This window comes from Palaemon carinicauda, chromosome 21, assembly GCF_036898095.1.
Source record: "Palaemon carinicauda isolate YSFRI2023 chromosome 21, ASM3689809v2, whole genome shotgun sequence".
In the NCBI taxonomy this organism is placed as follows: Eukaryota; Metazoa; Arthropoda; class Malacostraca; order Decapoda; family Palaemonidae; genus Palaemon; species Palaemon carinicauda.
In genome coordinates, this window is record NC_090745.1 from 93,249,328 (window position 1) to 93,255,097 (window position 5,770).

A 5,770-nucleotide genomic window follows, 5' to 3' on the forward strand; every position below is an offset into this window, starting at 1 on the left:
ATGGAAAAGTATCTTATTTTGGGAGCACTAAACACTGGATAGTGTCCGTAAAGCTGCAATCTGGTGTTAGCAGTTTTGATTAAATATGTTTAAGTTTAATGATGTCTTGCTTGAAGAATATTGGATATTATTTTTTCGTTTTGATATGTTGCTTTAAAAATAAAATTCTGTGTCCGCAAGTGATGATAGTTTAAAAAAACATTTAGATAAATTTAAAATTATATCCATATCCCTCAACATTAGCATGCTTATATAAAAAGTAAAAATTTTAAATGTCTGGTTATTTAGATGGCATTGTCCCCTTGAATATTCTCCAGCTTGTTCCTGACTGAAATGTTTTGAAAAATCTTAGAGAGAATTAACATACAGTTAGAGGGCACTTCAGGCAACCAACCCCTTCACGTAAGGATAACGATGGCAAAGAATAATTCTGAATTGTCGTGCCATTAGTTATTGCATGTCGTGTAAGGTTTAGATTACTGGTTACTAGAACTAGTAAGATTTTAGATTGTATTTTAAACTCTCTCGAATGTCTGTTGTTAATGAATTGCATAATAAATCCTTATCCACTCAGAAGAAAATATACTCATTTTGGTCAAGGAATAACGATTTTCCCAACACTAATAGATTTTTCTAACGCAATTAGACAGGAGTTTAGCATCCTTATTTGATGGTCCTTATGTGATGGCATAGTCTCAGAATTTGTTTTTCTATATGATATTACACATTTAGACGAATTTTCTAATGTTAAACCCTCAGCGGGATTAGTTAAAACACCGTCTTTTTCTTTAATTCACAAAATTAATGCTCAAGTCCCCAACAATTGTCGTGATAGGGTTGTTAGAAATACTGCCTTTTACTTGACTTAACCCATTGCATGAATAGGGACATAATCATTTCAAAGACTGCCGTGCGTACGAATATTTCGGAAATTACAAAAAGCTTACCGATGGGGGTATATTGTAGAAATAACATACCCTGCTATAGGCTATTTAAAAGACAATATTCAGGTTATATTTCCTTCAAAGTTTGTGTGTGTATATATATGTATACACACACATATATATTTGTATATATATATATATATATATATATATATATATATATATATATATATATATATATATATATATATATATGTGTGTGTGTGTGTGTGTGTATGTATGTGTATGCATGTGTAATTTTGTGATAAAGCCTTACTTTTGAGATGAGTGTTTCACCTTTTCCGTTTCTTGAATAAAAATCATAAATTCTTTGTAATGATGTTATATGAAGGTGGGTTTGTTTTCTTATAAGAGTTTAAATTTATTGAGTAATTGATAATAGAATAAATTCGTTTTCTCCATTGTGGAATATTTAGTTTTCAAAGGGATATGAGTTTAAAAACATTTATAAAAGATGAGATTTCTGTTGTTTACACGTTCATGAAATCTCTGTAATAAATGAGACACTTCCAGAATAAATGATAACTGCATATGCATATACACACATTTCCAGCATTGTATTGCGGCGAAATATCCATGTTGGTTATTCTTAGTTTTTCGTTATCGCCATTAATTCGGTTCTTGCAATTTATACCCTTGTTGATAAATATTTTAATAATTATTGTTTTGTATTCTATTTTCGGGAATCTGAATAGTATAAATGGCAAATATTTACACACACACACACACACACACACATATATATATATATATATATATATATATATATATATATATATATATATATATATATATATGTAATGTATATAATCATCATCATCATCATCTTCCGTTACCAGTCCATTGCAGAACTAAGGCCTCAGACGTGTCCTTCCACTTCCATCTACTTATGGTCTTTCTGTACCAGTCCACGCCTGCAAACTTTCTTAGTTCGTTAATCCATCGTCATCTCTTTCTTCCCCTGCTTCTTTTACAATCTGTAGGGTGCCATTCTGTTATTCTTAATGTCCATCTATTGTATATCATTCTCCATATATGTCTTACCCATGTCCATTTCTTTTTCTTACATGTTAGAATATCCTCTACTTTAGAGTGCTCACATATCCATGTTGCTCTTTTTCTCACCCCCCCATCATTATTCTTTCCATAGCTCTATGAGTTGCAACTAGCTTGTGCTCTAAGGTTTTAGTAAGGTTCCATTTTTTTTTTTTTTTTTTTTTTTTTTTTTTTTTTTTTTTTTTCCTCATGTTAATAATATTAGGACCATCTCATTAGATACTTTTCTTTTTGGAGAAAGTGTCATTTTACTTTTCATAATCTCATTTTGTTTATCAAATGCTCTCCATCCCTTGCTTATCCTTCTTTTAATTTCGGTCTCGTTTCTTGGGGAAACATTTACTGTCTATCCTAAGAATGGTTATTCATTAACAATCTCTAGAGGTTCGTCAATAACTCTTATTTGTTGTCTCAGCATTTTCATTGAACATTATCTTAGTTTTACTCATATTCATTTTCAGTCCAATGTTTCTGCTCTCCCTATTCATATCTTCTATCATCTTTTGTAATTTCTCCCATGATTCACTAAACACGACTATGTTATCTACAAATCTAAAGTTGTTGAGGTATTCCTCATCATTATTAATTCCTACATTTTCCCTATCTAAATTCCTAAAAACTACTTCTAAGCATGATATGAATAATTTAGGAGAGATGGGGTCTCCCTGTCTAACTCCTTTCTCAATCGGAATGTTCTCGCTATCTTTGTAGTTTCAGGATTGATGTAATTCCTTTACAGATATCTTTAAGTTCTCTAATTTGAGATTCTTCTATTCCTTGTTTTTGAAAGGCTTTCATTATTGCTGATGTTTTGACAGATTGAAAGGATTTCTCATGGTCTATAAGTGTTATACATAGTGGTCCGTCATACTCTATTGATTTTTCCATTAACTGGTTAAATAGATGGATATGGTCAGTTGTTGAATACACACTTCTAAAGGTTGCATGCTCTTTTGCTTAATTAAAGTCTAGCTGTGTTCGGCCTAATTTGAGGGAAAATTTATTGGTCGGTAATTGTGTCTTCCTTTTTGTGAATTAGTATAATGATAAGGTTTTTCCAAGTTGTAGGCGTAGAGCACTCTTGCAGACTTGGTGTAGAGTTCAGCCAGTTTTACTACTTTGAAATCTACTATTATTATATTAATTGTCTGCCCATTTTCTCCTGCTGCTTTGACTCTTTTCATGCCTTTATTGCTTTCTTTGCTTCTAATTTTGCGTTTGGTATCGGCTCAGGTGTTTCATTATTTATATTCGTGAAGCCATTCTTTATATCTCTATTGCATAGCATTGTATAGAAATCTGCAATTTTTATTACTCAATCCCTTTTGTTAATATTTCCATTTTCATCCTTTAAAGCAAAAATCTGATGGCACCCTGTTCCAAATCTTTCCACCAATTTGATGTTTCTTCCTTTCTATAAGTTTTCCTCAATTTTGGTATGATTGTGTTTACGAATGTGTTGGGGTTTTAGGTTGTTTGTTGTTTTGAATAGTTATGCTAATTCTATTTCATCTCTTGGACTTTACCCTAATTTCCAATCTAATGTTTATTTGGGTTTTGGTGTTTTCTGATAGTTTTCCTTGATATTGTTTGGGAATTCTTCCACCTATCTCTTATGCTGATTCCAATACAAATGTTGAATTAATATTAATTTCTCCTTTACTTGATTCCATTGCATCATGTAGCTGGGAGTACCTTTGTTGTATTGCTAAATTAAACTTATCAGATTTTTCTCTTATTACAGGAGTGTTTATTTTCTTTCTTAGAATTTATTTTTTTTTCTCTTTCCTTCGAGCTAAACAAATTTTGCTTCTCACCATTCTATGATCGCTTGACTTTAACTTGTTTAACACTGTTCCACCTTTAACTAAATTGACTTTTTCACTGAAAATAAAATTTAATTAACTTTTTGTTTCTCCATTTGGACATCTCCATCTCTTTTTTTTCTGTATTACTTTTTATAAAAGGTGTTCATGATTGTAAGATTTTCTTTCAGCAAATTCTACCAGCATGTCTCCTCTGTCATTCCTTGTGCCTATTCCAAATTTACTTACTGTTGATTCTCTACTCATGTTTTGACCTACTTTAGCATTGAAATCACCCGAAACAAACGTAAATTGAGTCTTACGTTTTTGGTTACCTCCAGGTCTTCAAAAAAAGTTTCTATTTCTTCCCTTGTATGGGATATTGTTGCTGCATACCTTTGAATGATCTTCAGTTTATACTTCTTTTTTAGTTTGATAATTAAGTCTGCAATTCTATCAATAGTCTACAAAATTCCTCTATGATACCTGCAAGATTTTTGTTTAATAAGAAAACCCACTCCGTTTTATTTGTTCCTTTCATGTCCTCTGAAACAAAATATAATTATGGCACTCTTTTATATATATATATATATATATATATATATATATATATATATATATATATATATATATATATATATATATATATATATATACACACGTATATATACTGTGCATATATGTATTTATATGTATGTATACATATATACACACGTAAATATACAGACATATATATATATATGTATGTATATAATATATTTATATATAATGTATGTATATATATATATATATATATATATATATATATATATATATATATATATATATATATATATATATATATATATATATATCCATACATGAATTGACATGGTCTGAAGCCTTTGTTCTGCCGATAACTAGAAGCAGCTACATTTGTTGTTATTGTGATATTTTGTTGTAAGTAAATATATATACACACAAAAAATGCTCTTCTGAAGTAGAATGACTTGACTAAAGGCCATCAAGTGTAATTTGAATTGAATAACTTTTTTTTTTCGTTGAAGTCTAGATTTAGAATGAATTAATTTATCATATAGGAATATCCTGAATTTTATTTTGAATTAGCCCTTTAGTAGAGTAGAAGAATTAATTATGTATTAGTTATATGGGTTGCAATTGTGAAATTTGTTGGGTTTGTTTCTCTTATGAGCATTCTTCACTCTTAGCTTTTATTTAATATAGATATTTTGAAGTAACTTTGGTGATTATGATGAAGATGCTAATGTTAGTAGCGACTCTTATTATTATTATTATTATTATTATTATTATTATTGTTATTATTATTGTTATTATTATTGATATTTTTGGCTATACAAAATTCGAAAGCTTCGATATCCATAGTATTATAAGTCAAATATCTTGAGATATTCACTTTTGCACACAACCACACCTCTTTTTATAGTTTAAAAGATAATGTAATGTTTCAAGTGTTATTAAAATCCACTGAAATGTATAATTTTCTTAATTTTTTTACGAAAATTTGGTTTTTACCATTTACCGCGTATTGTTATTTATAGATAATGGTTTTATTATGCTCTTTTACGGTCGCCATAATTTTGAACTTACAAATTTTGTTTTTCAAATCTTTTTGTAATTGATTTTACAAAAGACTTTAATTTGCTTGGGGCAATTCAGCTTCAATTTTTTTCCTATTTTTTATATTGCATACAGTTTCTTTGATATATGCAAATATACAAAACAAAATAACGACCTGTCTTAACTGGTAACCTAGCGGAATATTTGAGAGTTTGCACATGTATTTATATTAATGTATAAATACAGGCATTGTAGTATGTAACTATACATACTTACACAGGAATGTATGTATGTGTTTATAAATAAATGGTGTATGCACGTACACCCACAAATTGGGCAATACATTTCCTTCAAGCCAAGTGTTCTGTATGAGATGATATTAACCAG